This window comes from Terrapene carolina, unplaced genomic scaffold (genome assembly GCF_002925995.2).
Source record: "Terrapene carolina triunguis isolate 2854851 unplaced genomic scaffold, T_m_triunguis-2.0 Scaffold148, whole genome shotgun sequence".
Lineage (NCBI taxonomy): Eukaryota > Metazoa > Chordata > Testudines > Emydidae > Terrapene > Terrapene triunguis.
In genome coordinates this window covers 1,984,797-2,003,738 of record NW_020664499.1, presented here as the reverse complement: position 1 = coordinate 2,003,738, position 18,942 = coordinate 1,984,797, and the positions used below count along the sequence as shown (strand labels likewise).

General features: G+C 41.8%; 1 protein-coding gene across 13 annotated transcripts in view; it reads left to right on the top strand.

Moving 5' to 3' along the window:
* LOC112112062 (zinc finger MIZ domain-containing protein 1) overlaps nt 1-18,942 on the top strand; it is a 504,548-nt gene that overhangs the window by 400,334 nt on the left and 85,272 nt on the right. Inside the window, exon 1 of one of the 13 annotated variants that reach the window (XM_024207785.2) lies at nt 2,121-2,191. The exons of the other annotated variants lie outside the window; for them this stretch is intronic. The gene's annotated coding sequence lies outside the window, so the exon portion shown is untranslated. Of the gene's footprint in view, nt 1-2,120; nt 2,192-18,942 lie in introns of those variants that run through there. 13 annotated transcript variants of the gene reach the window in all.

Below are 18,942 nucleotides of genomic sequence, written 5' to 3'. Positions count from 1 at the left end.
CCCCCCCCCCCCCCCCCGCTCACCCGGCAGAGGGAGAACTGCGAGAGCTCCACGTGGAATTAAACACAGCCCCCCTGCTCCGTGGGGGAGGAGGGAGCGGGGGAGGGGGAGGGACTCTGGCTGCTAGAGGCCCTAGTGGCTGCGAGCAGCTGTCAATCAGGCCAGGCGTCCAATCAGACACGCCGCACAAGGGGAAGGGGGAAATCCCGGACATTTCTACTTAATTAGAAATCCCCCCCGGACGGCCATTTAACACTGAAAAAGCCGGACATGTCCGGGGAAACCCGGACGGATGGTAACCCTAACCAGCAGGGGACACTGGCAAGTGTTATGAGATAGGTACCCCTTCAATACACTGCCAAAGTAGCATTCTCAATCCTTGGCAGTCCAGGAGTGAGTGAGTTTAGCTCATTGTCTTCTGCTGCTAGCTGATCAAAACTGATGTTTTGAGGCAGTACCCACAACTGTAAAATATTTTCCCGGGTGGCTGGCTGCATCATGGGATTAGCTAATAGCTACTGCTTCATTTTTTGTCACAAGAGTAGTGCGTTCTCTGATTTTCGTATTTAAACACAATTGTCTGTGACATTTGATATTTTGGGAATGTTGGGTGTGGATTAGAGTTAAATACTCAGCTGACAGAGAGATGGATCCAGCTCCCTCCCCAAATGAATGGGGACTAATGGGTTGCCATTGGTGGGCTTCTGTGATTTCTCAGGTTTATGGTAAATACAGACCCAGAGCTTACATAAAAGGAGTCTGTGCAGTGCTCCTGCTTCCATTGCAAAGATGACAGGAAAGCACCTCTGAAAAAGAACTTTCCACACTGCTGCTACAGCACTGGACAACCAAACCCCAGGCTAGTGGTTTTCAATGGGTTTAAGATGCTGGTTAAATGTTATCGAATGCAATGGGCTTACCAAAGGGGTGTTCTGTGGTTATTTTTTGGTCTGCTTGTTTGTGGGGGGGTTTCTTCCCCAAGTTGCAAAGTGAAGGGTGTTTTGATTGAAACCACGAAATATGTGACTTAACTATACATTTCTGATTTGTACCTTTTTCTTCCTCGTGATCAGACCATTACTTCTCATATAATTTACTGCAATGAGCCATTATCCCTACCAGTACAGTATGTAGAGCCCTTCGTCTCTGTCATTTGTTGAAATCTGTCCTGGGTCAATAGTGACCTGACATTATTATTCATTGCCATCTGATGGTTGTTCTTTGGCGTCTGTGAAATGAGCAGGTGGAGTCAATCCACTTCCTTGTGTGCCATCACCTATACAACAAGAACCACTATCATAGCTTGCACTAACTGGCAGCCTCGTTGACAGCCATAGCTGAGACACCAAGGATTTGAGTGAAAATTGAAACGGCACTCTCTCATTTGTAGAGGAGATCACACCAGCACGTAATCCAAGGCGTGCCCGAATATGGCTGAACTGTTATAGTGAGACATTGTGTATGGGATGCTTGCACTGCCACTGCGACTTTCCCTAGTACCAAATTCACGTGATTGTCCACTGTACTCTCCCTGGAGTCACGTCAGTCGTGTAGCCCAGTGGAAAATTGGACCTACATCTTAAAAAAACAAAACAAAAGGTATTCCCTGTCTCACATGCTTCATATTTATTAATGACCAAGAAAGCAATTAATCAATGAGACTTTTCAAATACATTATTTTAAAATGTGTATGTTATTCAAAGCCTTTGTTGTAAATGTGATCCAGCCTATGCTCAGCATTTCTAGAAGGAGAATTATAGTTCTGTGGATTGCCACTGGAGACAGGATCTTTATTTATAATTTTGGCAGCATGGTGACTATTTAGAGTAGAAGCCAACAGGGCTGATTTGCACCATGTATTAGATCGCTGTAAGTACTAAGATTTCTTTATCTGAAATCCCACCCAACACAAGCTCAGTGTTCACTCACAGCTCCACAGTTCTCAATTATAAATGCCCTCCTTCCAGCTAGCCCCACATGCACGCAGCCCATTTGAACACTCAAAGGGTTTGCCTAAATCATCCGAAATACTGGGTGACAGGTACTTTACTTGAAATATGCATTCTGTTCTCCAGCCATTTAATCAGTTTAAGGATGTACAAATTGCAAAAGGTGTCAGGGTGACCCAGAGCGGATTGAAACAGGAGAATTTATTTCAAGAAGGCAGAATCTGATTGCAGAATAATACCATGTGAGTTAAACACTTTATTTTTAAAGTGAAGTCCTAAATAAAGCCAGAGTGGTTCTTTTGTAATTCAGTCCTATCTACATACAGCTTTAGTTTTAGGTTCTGCCTACATTTATATGATAACGTAGCTGTAAAAATGTCTTAGGGGCTGAAATATAGCAGCCAGTGTCTTAGAGTGGAAGTAATATTCATTTATTAATCAGTTAACATGACAATGAAAGTCTTTAATCTTCAAGTAGCATATCAGAAAGTTTCAGAATTTCACAAAATCTCTTTCTGAAAGCATCTGTATACTTTAGGGTGACCAGACACGAAGTGTGAAAAATCAGGATGGGGGTGGGGGATAATAGTCAGTAGGCGCCTATATAAGACAAAGCCCCAAATATCGGAACTGTCCCTATAAAACCAGGACATCTGGTCACCCTCGTATACTTTTAGCTGTGGATAATTGTGGATCTCAGTTTCATGTCATTATACCACCCTCCTAATTATGCCATTTAGATCTTTTGTATAGTTCCATTGGTAACACTGGGTAAAATTCTGAAAAACGCTCAACTTCCATTGGGTGTTAGGCTGCTAAATCACTTAGGCACCTTGGAAAATTTTACCCAGCGCAAGCAGTGGAACTGTACAAAATATTTAAAGTCAGTGGAACTCAAGCTCCATAGTTACTAAGGGTGCGTCCAGACTACCCGCCGAATCGGCGGGTAGTAATCAATCTACCGGGGATCGATATATCGCGTCTCGTCTAGACGCAATATATCGATCCCTGAACGCGCTCCCGTCAACTCCAGAACTCCACCAGAGCGAGCGGCGGTAGCGGAGTCGACGGGGGAGCCACGGCCGTCGATCCCGCACCGTGAGGATCCGAGGTAAGTCAAAATAAGATACATCGACTTCAGCTACACTATTCCCGTAGCTGAAGTTGCGTATCTTACATTGACCCCCCTCCCTCCCCCCAGTGTAGACCAGCCCTAAGGCTCTTTTGAAAATTTTACCCACTGGCATAATCTATAACAAGAACCTACAGCAGAGCTTTCCCACTTGTATTTGCCACCTCCTGGTAATCTCTTTTGAAACTGGTTATGCATGAACTAAGTTTTCTGGGAGAAAATCTAACTTGCGAACTCCAGAAGCTTCTGCTCAGATTTCATCAAAGATTGAGACCCGTCCAGCCTATCCTTTACTCACCCAGTTTAACTTAATTAGGGCAAGGGTCAAAGCTAGTGTTACATTCCATATGTGCTGCAATATCTATGTACACCCCGGTGAATCAAAGATACGGGGTCATCCACCTTTACACTTCCCATGTTGAAGATGCTTGTCATGTTTTTGTAATGTAGTTTTGTTGTATGAAAGGACACTCTCAAGTCTTTTTGTCTTTGCTGGTGTTAGTCTTGCTCATTCCTCCATGTTGACAATGTCTCTCTTACAAGCTTGAAAATAATTCCACTTAATTTTTGGTGTAAATTCATATAGGAAATTGTGACAGACTGTGACAATATCCTGTAATAGCCTCAACAAACCTTGTGGAATTAAAATGAACTTTATTGAGTGAAGTTAAACCTTATAAGAACATAAGAATGGCCGTACTGGGTCAGACCAAAGGTCCATCCAGCCCAGTATCCTGTCTGCCAACAGTGGCCAATGCCAGGTGCCCCAGAGGGAGTGAACCTAACAGGTAATGATCAAGTGATCTCTCTCCTGCCATCCATCTCCACCCTATTACAAATAGAGGCTAGGGACACCATTCCTTACCCATCCTGGCTAATAGCCATTAATGACTTAACCTCCATGAATTTATCTAGTTCTCTTTTAAACCCTGTTATAGTCCTAGCCTTCACAACCTCCTCAGGCAAGGAGTTCCACAGGTTGACAGTGTGCTGTGTGAAGAACTTCCCTTTATTTATTTTAAACCTGCTGCCCATTAATTTCATTTGGTGGCCCCAAATTGAATTCAGGTTAACACCTTTGGGGTACATTGTATAAAAAATGCAAAACCTTCTCTAGGAGGAGGGGGTTGCTAATGTACTTATGCCACCATCAGCCCTTGGAAGCCACACCTCCCCCTCCCCCTCTCAGGGAGGTGTGCATATACAGGGCCGGCTCCAGGCACCAGCCTGGCAAGCAGGTGCTTGGGGCGGCCGCTCCGGAGAGGGGCAGCACGTCCAGCTATTCGGCGGCAATTCGGCGGACAGTCCCTCACTCCCGCTCCAAGCGAAGGACCTCCCGCCAAATTACCGCTGCAGATTGCGATCGCGGATTTTATTTTTTTTTGGCTGCTTGGGGCGGCCAAAACCCTGGAGCCGGCCCTGTGCATATACATTCAAAATGGATTCTCCAGGGACCAACAGACCAAAAAAAAAAAAAAAGATTTTTGAATAAATACCCTGGTTTTAAACTGGCTCAGGACCTTCTTCCTGGTCCTGAGAGGGCACAATCCTTAGGTTAGGGGTGGAAGAACTAGGCCTACCTTGGCCCCATGGTGCTGAAACTGTAATGAACTTGTTACCACAAGGAATCCCTTTGGTTGGGAATTTGAAGAACTTTGCCCACCAGAATCTATGTTAGGGTTGGGGTGATCTCTGGTAAACATATTAGCATGTGTGTAGGTTCTTTTATTGTTTTTAATGTTTTCTCTGTAATGCTTTTACCTTAATAATATATAAGAACAGTGTGGTACTTGTAACTGTAGCAATTACACTTGTTAACTGTCTCCGAAGAGAAAGCAAGCATGCTTAGACAGCCTGTCTCTGCTGGGAATAACACAATGAAGGCACAGAACTGCAGGCTGGAAACACCCCAGTCAGAAGGCAGCGAGACACAGGTCTCCACCCAAGAATGGCAACGGCTAGGGAGTTGGGTGCCTGAGAGCGGGTGCCCTTGCTGACCCCCTGAGAGGAAATACAGGAGTTGTTGCCCTGAAGTGTGAGAGAAGAAAGACTACCAAAACAACGATCCATTCCAATCGCAGCTCAGTATTATGGGACCAAACTTGATGAATAGGTCTAATCAGAGTGAGAGATCAGTTCTACATCCTGAGGGGAAATATGGGATTTTACTACCATTTTTAAATTCATAATAGGTTTGGCAGTGAATCAGTCCACCAATATGATAATGATTGCTCACCTCACATCCACCCTGCCTTTGCATAACTTCCAGCAGGGTTACAGATTCCTTTCCCCGCCTCTGGAAACTCTACCTCACCACTGAACTCTAGTTTTTTCAGTTTGGGATATGGAATTTTTTCGGGAGTACTTTGAATCTTGATAAAGTGATGTCTCCAAGGCCTGGGACAGAGGCGGTAAGCCGTAGTGATGAGGAGTTTTGCAGTGTGGAGAAGAGAAGACGGGTCTACACTTAAAACTTTTGCCAATATAGTAATGTTGGTTTGGGGTGTGATTTTTTTTTTTTTAATGACATTTCCATACTGGCTAAGCCCTAGTACAGACGCAATTATACTGACAAAAAAATGCTTTTGCTGATATAGCTTACCGTATATACTCGTTCATAAGCCAAATTTTTTTAGTAAAAAAGGGAAGCACCAGAGAAGGGGGTCGGATTATGAACAGGTAGAGAGAGGGAGATGTGGGACACAGCCCCTCCCCCCAACAAGGCAGCCCAGCCAGTAGAGAAGAGGTAGGGCCAGAGTCTCTCCGCTTCTGGCCACGCTGCTCTCCCCCCAGCCTCCGAAGCAGCTGCAGCTCCGGGGCTGGCAGGCTACAGCCCTGCCGCTCGGCCCCGCCCCCCAGAGCAGGCTGTGGCCGGCCGCCCGGCCCGCTGGAGTATGCTGCGGCCATGCCACCCAGCCCAGTCCGCTGGAACATGCAGCGGCCGCGCCGCCTGGTCTGGCCTGCCGGAGCAGGCTGCGGCCGCGCTGCCCAGCCTGCCAGAGCAGCTCCAGCCAGGCCAGAGACATCCTCCCCTGGCCTTCCCCAGATAAGGTGGGAAGGGATGGGATGGGGAGAGTGTGGGGTCATGGGGGGGGGTGGTCACAGGGGTTACTCCCCTGACCCCCAGCTTCTCCCCCCCCCAAAAAAAATATTTCCCCACCAGTTGCTGTCCTAGCCCATCAGAGTAAGCAGCTGGCACGCCGGGACACTTTGTTTACTTAGGTTTACCTTCGTGCCTGTGGACGCTCGAGGTAAACAAACCATCTTGGCCCACCGGCGCCTTATCCTGATGGCACTGGAGCCAAAGTTTGCTGACCCCTGAATTATAGCGTCGGCTTATGAATGGGTTATAAAAATTTTCCATTTTTACTTATCCATCTTCGGAGGGGCTCGGCTTATAAATGAACCGGCTTATGATCGAGTGTATACGGTATTTTGCTCAGGGAACCAGTATAAACTATACTGGAAAAAGCACTTTTTGACAGTCTAAGGGTATGTCTTCACTACCAACGTGAATATGGCTTTGTAGTGGCAGCACCAGTGCTGGGAGAGAGCTCTCCCAGCGCTGTAAAAAAAGCACCCCCACGAGGGGAGTAGTGTTTTTTCACACTCCTGAGCAAGCAAGTTGCAGTGCTGTAAAGTGGCAGTGTGGACAAGGCCTAAAAGCTACATCTACACTAGGAGGAATTGCTGGTATAGTTACACCAAACCTTTTCTAGGGTTGTTGTGGGGATGGAAGATCTACTCCAGGGGTTCTCCATCTGGGGGTCGAGACCCTCCATGAGGTTATTACCTGGGGGATCGCGAGCTGTCAGCCTCTACCCCAAACCCCGCTTTGCCTCCAGCATTCATAATGGTGTTTAATAAATAAAAAATGTTTTTAATTTATAAGGGGGGGGTCGCACTCAGAGGTATGCTATGTGAAAGGGGTCACCAGTACTAAAGTTTGAGAACCACTGATCTACTCGAATTGTCTCAAGTAGCAAAAGAGGCAAGATGCATTAAAATTCTGGGAGTATCTAAACTTCTCAGTGCTGATTTGAACTTGCAAACTTTTTTTGAGGTCTCACCGATCACTGGTTTCTCTCTACTCCTCTTTGTCTCTCGCACTGAGTAATCATACCTAGATCTTCCCTGTTGTTCGTTCGTGAATGTCAGAATTATGAATATACTCTAAAAGCTTGTGAGGTTAGTTCAGGCTGTTTCTTCAAGTTCCCACAAAAGAAAAATAAAACTCATTCCCAGAAAGTCTCCTGTGGACACTCTTCAATATCTAGCTAGAAACAGCCATTCTCCTTGTGGCATTATATTTTCCTTTATCTTGTGACATCCCTTTAGTGTCACAAGTAATGGTATTGTGCCAGTAAACCTGAGTAGTCTGCAATTTTGCAAAGAGATAAAGAAAAGATCTGTAGATTTGAAGTGATTTAACTACACTAGAGCAGCTTCTCAGACTTGTTCTCCCTTCCTGACGTTATAAAGAAGCATAAAAAAAAACTTTTTTTTTTCCTTTTGCAGGTCACATTTAAGATGAGTTTTAGTAGAGCTGAGCATAATTTGGAGGTTTCAGTTTGGATGGATTTGATCCCACCCTAAGTTTCACTTCAAGTTTCTGGTTCAAAGAACCACAAAAACATTCTTAACAGAACTCAGCAGAAACAGGCTTGGCTCTGCTAATGATTGTAACTAGTGAGTTTCACATTCTCTTTATCTGAATTTGTAGTCACTCAAGACTTGACCCTAGGTCATTCAATCTCTTCTTGCTCTTTGGCCAACCTGGCCTGAGTTTCCTTTGATAACTATACTGAAAACTAAGTCAGGTCAGCCAGGTTTCAAGCAAATACGCATTGCTGTAGCCCTGAGTGAAAATGCTTTCACATATACCCTGTACTACCTGTGCTTTCTCTGCACTCACACACTTAGACCCACCTCTTGGAAGAAATTGATGCTTATGAGGGCAAGACATACTTGCAGCTTGAGAAACACTGGTATAAACCACATCTATGGAGCTTTAGTTAATGAATAGAAATGCAGTAATGCCTTCTAGACCAAAATTCATGTGGTCCATTTTTCCAGACTCTCTTTGGCTGTGTTTAAAAAATATATATTTGAAAGATCTTTGTAAAGATCAACATTTCTTCTTGCCCATTTTCTTTGTTGGCTTAATTGTCTAGAAAATGTAATCATGTACCTTTTACTTATCTTGTAATGATTAGTAAATATCAGTTGTTTGTATTTAATCTTTGGTAGAACCTCTCTCCATATTCAGGAAGTCCAATTAAGCGTGATCATTATTTCTAGCATTTTATAATCTCTGCCTGGAATATCACGTTTACCTTTTTTTTTTAATTCCTCGTTAATCCAGCAATAGTATACTATTGATGTTACAGTTAAGTGAATCCAAGCCATAAAATATTAATCTAGTGATTGACCAGCCCACTGTACCGGATAGGACTAGAATTCTTCCTATCAACGAGTCTACTTTCAGCATAGCTAATCCGTTTATCTGCACTAAACCCAATCATGCATTGTTTGAGCTGTGCTCAATTTCTCCTGTTTGCAGCAACAATATAAACTTGCAGATTCCAACCATTTTTATCTTAGCAAGTTTGCTTTCAATATTTTTTTTCTTTCTGAAAATTAATTCCGTGTTTTCATTCGGGCATCATTTATTCAAAGTGACATCTTGGAGTAAAACAAAATCAAATAATCCAGTAGTTCTCAAACTTTTGTACTGGTGACCCCTTTCACATAGCAAGCCTCTGAGTGCGACCCTCCCCTTATAAATTAAAAACACGTTTTAATATATTTAACACCATTATAAATGCTGGAAGCAAAGCAGGGTTTGGGGTGGAGACTGACAGCTCGCGACCCCCATGTAATACCTTCGCGACCCCCTGAGGGGTCCTGACCCCCAGTTTGAGTACTCCTGAAATAATCAGTGGTTTGTTTTATGTTTTTGTTTTGTTATTTTAAATCTTCAGTGGTTTTATAAATCCTGTCTTTCATTTCCCATGAATGAATGTTAGGAGTTTCTGTTTTCACTAAAGCAAACAAAAACAAAATTTCGGACAAAAACTAAAGCACCAATCCTGCAATGGGCTGAAAGCAAATGGAATTCAGTGCAGAACTGGTGCCTAATACTGCCAGAGATCCTGACCCTGCAGTGCCCTTATCTCCAATATAGTCCCACTGAAGTCACGGGGATCTTTGTGCATGCAGATTCCTTTGTACTAAAGTAAGGTTGTGTGTGTCAGCAGGAGAGAGAAAGATTGTATGTAAATTTTTAATCATTTTTTGTTAGTAATACTTTATTTCCTTCAGAAAAATCAACACAAGATGTTTTCTGCTCCATTAAAATGTATTTAAAACACAGCAAGAAAACAATACAAAATAAATAGGGAAATAGAGAAAAACAACATTTAAGTGAATAAATATAGTGAAGAAAATTGTTTGATGCAGTAAATCTGTAACCCAGTCTGTTTGCACTATATAAAAAGGGTTCTGCTAGCGAGCTGATTCCAAAATAATCACAGCTAAATAAACAATGGAACACCCACAAAACCACAGTCATTATGGTTGAAGTCAAAAGGACACGCACGTACATGGGTAATCACCAATATGCGCAACTATGGAACAGATAGCACCAGATTTGGATCTCACTTATTCCAGTGCAGATCAGGAATAAATCCATAAGTCAAAGCAACTGTGTACTGGTGCAGATGAGATGGGAATCAAGCCCATAATAAGGTATCCAAATGTCTCTTTTTGCTGCACATGTTAATACTTAATGGAAACAATGAGTCTTTGGTTGTCATTTTAGCCTGAAAACAAAATCTTTGTTGAATTAAAATGTGAAAGGTGAATACAGTTCGAACTACAGTTTAAGAAACCTTCCCATTTTCAGAACTGTTCTTTTTTGCTGGAGGGGGCTGCCCGATGTTATGCTAGGTCTGCGTCGACAGATGGGTGACTGTACCTGAGCGACTTCTCTGCATCACAGCTGTACCCATTAGTCTGCATTTGCTATTTGAGTCTCTTCAGTGCCATATGCTCTTTTCTTTAAATAAACAGGTATATAATAGTTAGGACAGATGTGAAAAGCAAAATGACATAAGCAGAGGTATGATTCTGAACCAGAATCAAATGATTAATCTTGACACTCTAAGTAGTCTTGCAGAGCACCAGTTTGCGAGGGGACTGATTTAGTATGTGCTGTACATTTTCTTTCATTGTCCTTGTTAATGGAAGGGTAGTTTTCATCGAATTGTAATCTCAGTTGCTATCTGTCTTCTTACGATTCATTAGTATTTATAATTCCATCCCTTTTAAGCTTAGTGGCTTGTTATATTGCTTACTAATATGATTCAAGAATGCTGCTGATCTGTTTAGTAGACAGCCCCAGTCAGTCTGCTCATCAGAGGGATTAGTACAAGAAGTTTTTGTTCAATTTAATTTAATTTTTATGAGGGGTACAAACTCACTGAGGTAAATACTTATTCTTCTTTTTTTTTTTTAAATAGTGCTTTAGAAAACAATAGCATTATAAGCACCAATCATAAACACACAGGGAATTACCATACAATTACAGTAGCAAAACATCAGCCAGAGATGTAATTGTGTAGACAAGTACAATACAGCAAGAAATCCAAAAACAATTGCAAGATTTACTGTGGAATTATACAAAATTTGCTTAATGTGTATCAGAAGTGTGTCAAAATGTTAGAAGAGATAGGGCAGATCATTTTAAACATGCCATTTTCTCCACTCGAGAAGGTAGCTCTTTTCATTTCAGAAATGTTTCAAGCATTAGATCTAATAATAGTACAGAAACTTTAAACTGTAATTTTTAGTCAGAAAAGTCACTAACTGAAAACAGCCTCTTCCAGTTCTTCATAGCTGTTCTCTTTTGGGTTCTTATCTACTTGCTTTACTACTGTTAGCCTTGAAGATAAAATACAGCTTTGGAAAGTGAACTGGGTTTTATCCTCATGAATCACCAACTAAATTCTAACTTTTTTTTCCTCTCGCTGTGATGTTAATGAGCAAAAAACATAGTTGAGTTTTGAAATCCCAGGGCAAGATTGCAGAACAGATGTAAGAATCAGCTTTTGACTTGTAAACTGATCAGATTTGATCTGAATGTCATGGAGAGGGAATAAATAAGAAATCTAACAATCTCCTTTCTACAACTGAGTTAAATCCCCTCATTGAAACAGGTTAAGTCCTATGATTTAAATTCAGTTCTAATGTATATTCTATGTGACTGATTTTCATCTGATGTGTTGTTGCCATTTATGTGTTGGCACTTTTATTTCAGGAGGAAATAATAACATTTTCAGTGTACTCTTATGTGCAGGCCTACTGCTGTGAAGCTAAACAGTAACTCTGCAGCTCTGATTTAGCACAGTATTGCAAGAGTAGGATAGTATAAGTATGCTGGAAAAAGTACAGCAAGCCCACCTATTGTATTAGGTTGCTGTAAGTTAGAAGGAGTGTTTGTTGTGAAAGGAGTATCTTTGCTCATCACTGATATGTAAATAAGAGCAGGTCTACACTACGACAGGGACTGACGCTCTCCAGACGCTCTCTAGTCAATCCCTGTACTCTACCCCCGACAAGAAGAGTAGGGTAAGTCGATGGGAGATTTTCTCCCTTTCACGACACCCCCACACACATACGCGGTGTAGACCACACGGTAACTCGACCTAAGGTACATCGGCTCCAGCTACATTATTCACATAGCTGGAGTTGCGTAGCGTAGGTCGACTTACCACGCTAATGTAGACATAGCCTAAGTTATTAGCCAGTCTTTCATCAGAAGATAACAGAACTGATAGAAATTTCCAGTGATCCCCTTGCAAATCCTGACCCAGGGAATGCTGCAAGGAAATGCAGAGCTGGGGCAGGGGCAGGGGCTGGGCCACAACACACAAATCTGCAATGATTCTGGGTAGTGCTGTGGACCCATAAATTATCTTAATTATGCTGGGGGCTGTAGAGCATTCCAGGATCAGGAGGATGCAGTTGGTTTAAAGCCACCTTAGAGTTTGAGTTCTGGGCTGCATAATCAGAATCTCATCCAAAGGGGTGAAATCCTGGCACCACTGAAGTCAATGGAAGTTTTACCATAGACTTCAATGAGGTTGGGATGTCACCACAAGAGTTTTTCTTCTCCTATATTTGTCTCCCAAAAACTAAACTATAAAGAAGCTAACAAATAAAATCAGTATATTTGACCAGTGCATATACTTCTGTCGTCATGGCTAACAACTTTTGCTGTGTATTTTATAATTCAGTTTCTAGTTTCAAAATGATACCTGCCTTCCCTTTAAAAATGAAGCGAGTGTTACTATTTGTGATGGGCATACAAGGCTTGCAATTGTCGTCTTGTCATCTGGACGTAATATCACCTCACATCATGTTTCCTTCGTCTCTTTCTATTAATTTTTTATGAGCTTCATCAGAAATGTAAGGCGCAGAGTTACGTTTTTATGGTGATTAAACACTGGAGAAATGAAAACAAATAATTGTCTTGATGTACATGCTGCCTGGAATGAACAGCTTGCTTTGAAATGCACCAGTCCAACAGACTGTATAGGCAATGGTCTTATATAATGCAGTTCTTTTTTTCTGACCCTTGATTTGCTAATCTTGTTTTTTCTGATCCTCTGATTTGATTTGTTGTCCTTTATAGCTCTTAGTCATACAAGAGATTTAGACATGCTACTTTCATTGTGGAGGTGAAAATCAAAGTAAAATATTAAGTAACATTAGTTTGATGGGTCTGAACTCCCATGGTATTCCATGTTTCAGCAAATGGATAAAATGGTATGATTTGTTCTCGTGCTTTAAGTTCTTAAAAACTACAGACACCACCATACAGTCAGAATGTGTGCACACATGCGCGCACACACTGGGATAGCTATAAGGGCCCCAAACAAGTTAGTGGTTGGCTAATGCCAATTCCAGCGGTCCCTTTATGTCCCTATTTTTTTATCCTTTCTAACGTCACTGGAGACGTGCTCATTATTCACATAAGTGCTCAATCATCTTTTGAATTCTGCTGTGCTCTTGGTGTCAGTGATATATGTTAGTTCCACACACTAGCATTTTGGATTATGTGAAAGGGGAAACAGGAGTGCCCAACTTCCTTTTTCTGGACAATTCATTATTTTGTATACTTCTCTGTCCCCTCTTATTTAACTGCTTTCTAAACTAAATAGTACCAACCCAAATTATCCGAGCATGTTCTGATTGACATGTTGCTGACATACTCGAAGAATTCTAGTAGTTTACCTCTCTCATATGCAAATCATCTGGTTGTTTTATTCTTGTATTTTTAATTACCGTTTCAACTGGTTTCCCTGGCACCGAAGCAAAGTCTACTGGTCTGAAATTCCCAGGATGACCCCTAACACCTCTGCTGCTTTTTGTTTTTAAAGGGAGGATTTAGATCAAATGTCCTGCTAAGGGTATGTAATAGACTCTACATGAGGAGAAGGGGAAAACTTGTTGATCCTGCATTTCAGTCTAAAGCATAATAATCAGATTGTTGCCAATACAGAATGTAAATGATTTATAGTATATAATTGTAAACTGATGGGTGTCACTGGGTTTGAACTGCAATACAAAACCTTCCTTTTCTTCTTGGATCTATTCTATGATACTGTAATTGTCTATAGTACTAAATATTAATTGATTAGCACTCCTTGAGCAAACTTTTAAAATGTTTTATTCCTGAGGCTCTAATTGCATGGCGGTCAGAAGGGAGTCTTGAAGGCAAAGGAAAAGCTGGCATTTTGCTGACATTCTAGTGGAAGTCAGCTGTCTGCTGGCACTCTCTGTTATTATAAATACAGTGCACTGACTCACGGTCTAGTGGATCAACAAGGTCAGCTTGAGAAAGCGGATAAAGGAGAAAGTAGTGTCTGCCGGCTGTTTATGCTGCATTGGATAGATGGACTCTGTTCATTTTGCATGTGTGGTTTTTTTTTTTTTAATTCAACATTCCCTATTGTAGTCATTCACACAAAGGGTGCTTTTAAACTAGTAATGAGTGCTTTCCGTCTTGGCAGTTACTTATACTGAACTTTGTGTCTAGAGCTCTTCACGATTCACTCATACAAGCCCTAAAATAGTCAAGACTAGTAGGGGGGAGCAAAGCTCTGTCTGGCTCATGCTGTTTCTAGGAAAAGGGAATCTTGGGGGGGAAAACACCCTGGAAACACTTACAAATTATGCACTGCCTTTTCTATCCATGAATAGTTTCTCTTGCGAGCAAACTAGGTTGTATTTCTGGACAAGCAGACAAAGCTATGTAGCTAGGGTTTTTCTCCCCAGGTACACTTACAAAACTTGTTTTCATAATAACAGATGGACTTAAATAGGTCTGAGGATTCAACAGGGTAAGTGTCCAGTCGATCTTATGTTTATCTTTACCTTAAATCACCTTTCATGGTATGTGACCCCAAGTTCAGGTTTCAGGTTCAAGGACATTTGGAAGAGGCACTTGAAAACTTCCAACATTGACACCACAAGCTGGAAAGATATGGGTAGCAACAGGTCACGCTGGAAAGTGTACTGTGCCAGGGAGTCAAAGAGGATGAAGAAAGGTGCTTGAGAGAGAGGAAAGCACAGCAGGCCTCAGGCTCTCATAGTGTGGTGGCTTCATCTGCTGACCCTGTGCCTTATGCCTGCACTATTTGTGACAAGGGTTATTGCTCAAGAATTGGGGTTTTTAGCCATTCATGATCCTGCAACATGACACAGTGCATGATCTGCTTTGGCGCTTACACCATATCTTTTGAGATGGATGGTTCCCATGCCAGTATTTGACCCCCTAGCTGCGAACCAACTACTTGGATTATCCTCTTTTGAGCTGCATACTGTCACACATCACAGTGCGACCTAATGGTCAGAGCAGGAGTCTGGCCTCGTGTTCGAAGCAGAATCAGAGGCGTGGTCAGGACATAAGCCAGTGATTGGATCCAGGAGCCAGAACAGAAACAAAGGGCAGAAGCAGAGTCATGGTTAGGAGACAGTCCAGTGTTCAGAGCCAAGAATCAGGCAGGGACTAGGGCTGGAGCAGAGTAGGCAAAGGTTGGAGCAAGTGCCAGATAGGAAGCAGGTCTGGCACAATTATTGGTGTGGAATGCATTGACCAGCCACTGTGCTGCTGTTGCAACGGAGCTGTGCCCGGAGGCAGCTGAGATCCTGACAGGTATTTGGTGAGACTGAATGCACCCCTGTATTCGCACCCTACGCACTGACTATTGTAATAATCTTTGTACAAAATAAGCCTTGAGAGGTATCATTTGAAAATGAATAACATACTGGTCAGTAATATCATGGGGAAATATATGTAGCAACATTATATGCAAAGTTATGAACATAAGCTGCAATCATGACTTAAGTGTGTTTACCAGAGAAGTCTGGGCAGTAGGTAGACCAGTTTCTCAAAGACAAAGGACAAGCTAATGCCTCTAGCCAGGTGTCCTCAAAGTTGATGGGCAGGGGCCTGTCAAGTGGCCATTCTATGGCAAGGAAGGAGGGCAAGAGCAAACAGATCTGCATCTTAGCTAACAACAGCATGAAACCTCTTTTACCACCAGACTCCTTGTCTTCATCCTCATAGCATGAATGAACTTTATCTCGGGGTAACCCTCAGGAAAATGCATTTTAAAGGGTGACTGAACTATAAATGTGAGGGACAAAAATACCATCTCTCTCTCTTTCACCTAAGAACACAAAAGAAACCAGCCCTTTTTACTTTGGGAGAGACCCTGACCTGAAATTTGGGAGCATGTGGTAAGAATTTTATCTTGAACCAAGTCTAGCTTGTTAAGTTTTAGTCTTAGGGAGCATTTTATCTTTATTTTAGGGCTGTCAAGTGATTAAAAAAATTAATAGCGATTAATTGTGCGATTAATCGCACTGTTAAACAATAATAGAATACCATTTATTTAAATATTTTTGGATGTTTTCTACATTTTCAAATCTATTGATTTCAATTACAACACAGAATACAAATTGTACAGTGCTCACTTTATATTTATTTTTGATTATACATATTTGCACTGTAAAAAACAAAATAGTATTTTTCAATTCACCTAATACAAGTACTGTAGTGCAATCTCTTTATCATGAATGTTGAACTGACAAATGTAGAATTATGTACATAAAACAATGTAAAAGTTTAGAGCCTGCAAGTACACTCAGTCCTACTTCTTGTTCAGCCAATTTCAGAGACAAACAAGTTTGTTTACATTTGTAGGAGATATTGCTGTCCGCTTCTTGTTTACAATGTCACCTGAAAGTGAGAACATGCGTTCTCATGGCATTGTTGTAGCTGGTATCGCAAGATATTTACGTGCCAGATGCGCTAAAGATTCATTTGTCCCTTCATGCTTCATTTGTCCATGATGATGACGGGTTCTGCTCGATAACAATCAGAAGCAGTGCGGACCGACGCATTTTCATTTTCATTATCTGAGTCAGATACCACCAGCAGAAGGTTGATGTTCTTTTTTGGTGGTTCGGGTTCTGTAGTTTCCACACAGGAGTGTTGCTCTTTTAAGACTTCTGAAAGCATTCTCCAAACCCCGTCCTTCTCAGATTTTGGAAGGCAATTCAGATTCTTAAACCTTGAGTCGAGTGCTGTAGCTATCTTTAGAAATCTCACATTGGTACCTTCTTTGCATTTTGTGAATTCTGCAGTGAAAGTGTTCTTAAAATGAACATGTGCTGGGTCATCATCTGAGACTGCTATACCATGAAATATATGGCAGAATGCGGGTAAAACAGAGCAGAGGACATACAATTCTCCCCCAAGGAGTTCAGTCATAAATTTAATTAACGCATTATTTTTTTAACGAGTGTCATCAGCATGGAAGCATGTCCTCTGGAATGGTGATCGAAGCATGAAGGGGCATACAGATGTTTAGCATATCTGGCATGTAAATACTTTGCAGTGCTGGCTACAAACATGCCATGCAAATGCCTGTTCTCACTTTCTCATGATGTAAATAAGAAGAGGGCAACATTATCTCCTATAAATGTAAACACACTTGTTTGTCTTAGTGATTGGCTGAACAAGAAGTAGGACTCAGTGGACTTGTAGGCTCTGAAGTTTTACATTGTCTTGTTTTTGACTGCAGTTATGTAACAAAAAAAATCTACATTTATAAGTTGCACTTTCACGGTAAAGAGATTGCACTACTTGTATGAGGTGAATTGAAAAATACTATTTCTTTTATCATTTTTACAGTGAAAATATTTGTAATTAAAAATAATATACACTTTGATTTCAATTGAAACACAGAATACAATATATGAAAATGTAGAATAACATCCAAAATAGTTAATAAATTTCAATTGGTATTCTATTGTTTAACAGTGCGATTAAAAAAATTAATCGTGATTAATCATGATTAATTTTTTTGAGTTAATCATGTGAGTTAACTCTGATTAATCGACAACACTACTTTATTTCTCTTGTAAGCATTTCTGACTTTAATGCCTTTTACTTGTACTCACTTAAAACTTATCTCCTTGTAGTTAAACTTGTTTTATTCTTTAATTAAAACTTACCCAAAATTCACAACACTGGATAACTCCGTTTAAGGTAGCAGACTGTTGTATATTGATCCCATTAGAGGGGCAACCGACCTAATACATCTAAACTGTCCAGGACAGGGCTGGACAGTGCAGAACACACGTTTTGGGGGGGGGGGGGGGGGAATTTGAGACTGGGAGTGTGTTGGGGTCACCCTGCAAACAGTAACCAGATAGCTGGAAGCCAGAGTGTGGCTGATGTTTGCTGACAGGTTGCAGGGGTCAGAGCTGCTGGACCAGGGATGTGACTGTACACAGATACTCAGGGTGTGACCTGTATGCTGGCAGTCTATTTGTGAGAGGCCCAGGTGGGAGCTACAGCAGCAAAGCTGTGTGAGGCACCCCAGGTTGCAGGGCAAGCATGACATAGCCCCTTACTGGTCTGGATGGCACCCTGGAATGTGGTACCTCGTGAGAACAGGTTGTCTCACATAATGAGATGGTTAATACTTCACAGCTATGATAATGCTAGTTATTTTTGTATTGCACCAGAGTAAATTTCAAATATCTGTCTATTTCAGACAGAGAAACTATGGGATAGTGTGGCCAAGTGGCTGGCTCATGATTGCACAGGAAGTCAGAGGCAATTGGGAATAGAACTCAGGTCTCCAGGCTATTGTTCCCCAGTTATTGCTGCCTCTTGGCAGAGTTGTAAATAATGCAAGAATAGCCTTTCTCACAAAATGTTATTGTGTCCTCTTCTGGTTCCATCCAGAATTAACAGAAGTCAGTTAATTTGCTATAGGTACTTAGTGCCTCTGAAAATATGGCCCTATGCATCTGAGTTTGGATACCTAAAATCAGAGGCCACTTTAGAAAATGTTGATTTTTAGCTGTTGGGGCAAATTCATACCTGACTTCAGTGGAATTGCACCTTCCTGCTTATTCCAAGTTTGAATGTTTTTTTCTGCATCTTAGCTTTCCCAGCTTTAAAATGGGAATGAAAAAAAGACTTTCTTGCCTCATCCGGATGGGAATTAATTATTTTTCATTTAAAGAAACATGTGCAACGTAATCCATTAAAAGATACCATTTGCTAACTTTTACCACAATCTCCTCTAACTACATGGGGAAGCACTTAAATGATGCTTTCAGTGAGTGCTGATTTGGGCGGGGGAGGGGTCAGTGTATTTATTGACTTTGTTCAGGGCCGGCTCCAGGCACCAGCTTCTCAAGCAGGTGCTTGGGGCGGCCGTTCCGGACAGGGGCGGCAGTTCCAGGTATTCGGCGGCAATTCGGCGGACG